The following is a 650-nucleotide window of genomic DNA, read 5'->3' as shown; positions in this document are numbered from 1 at the left end:
CTCCGCGTCTCTCCCTTCCGGGCTCGCTCCTCTCTCCCCTTGCCGGCTCCTTTCCCTCCTTTCGGAACTCCCTCCCCCTCGCCTCATCCCCCCCCTTCCCCGCCCCCCGTCACCCCCGTCTCTCACCGCCCGGGCTCGCCTCTCCGCATCCCCTGCTAGCCTAGCCCTCGCCCGCGTCACTCCTGCCCGATGCTCCCTTCCCAAGTCCCCCTCGGCGCCTCCCCGCCCGGGGACACAGCCCTTGGGTTCACCTGCTGCCTCTCCTCCCCTCAGCCTCTTCCACTAACCCTGCCTCCTCCCCAGATCCTCACTCTCGGGCACACTGGGCTCCAACCCATCTCCTTCCCGCGCGGGGTGCGGGTGTGAGACCGAGCTCTGGGGGCGCGGGTCCTCCGACCCCGGCACTCGGGCACCTCCTCTCCCTTTGACTCCCCAGGGTAATACAGAGAAGTGCCCCTTCGGCGTCCCGAGGCCCCTGGAGTGGGGGCGGTAACGAGGGTGCTGGCTTCCTCTGGTCTACGCCTGGGGGAACCCCCCACCCCATCTCCAAGTGTGCTTGACCTGGGCAGGGAGCTCTGATCAGAATGTTCTGGACCAAAGGGATGGGGAACGCACCGGGAGCCAGGGAGAAGACAGCGAGGGACGCAGAG

The sequence above is a fragment of the Pteropus vampyrus genome, unplaced genomic scaffold (genome assembly GCF_000151845.1).
Source record: "Pteropus vampyrus isolate Shadow unplaced genomic scaffold, Pvam_2.0 Scaffold98, whole genome shotgun sequence".
In the NCBI taxonomy this organism is placed as follows: domain Eukaryota; kingdom Metazoa; phylum Chordata; class Mammalia; order Chiroptera; family Pteropodidae; genus Pteropus; species Pteropus vampyrus.
Note: the sequence above shows the minus strand (reverse complement) of the source record.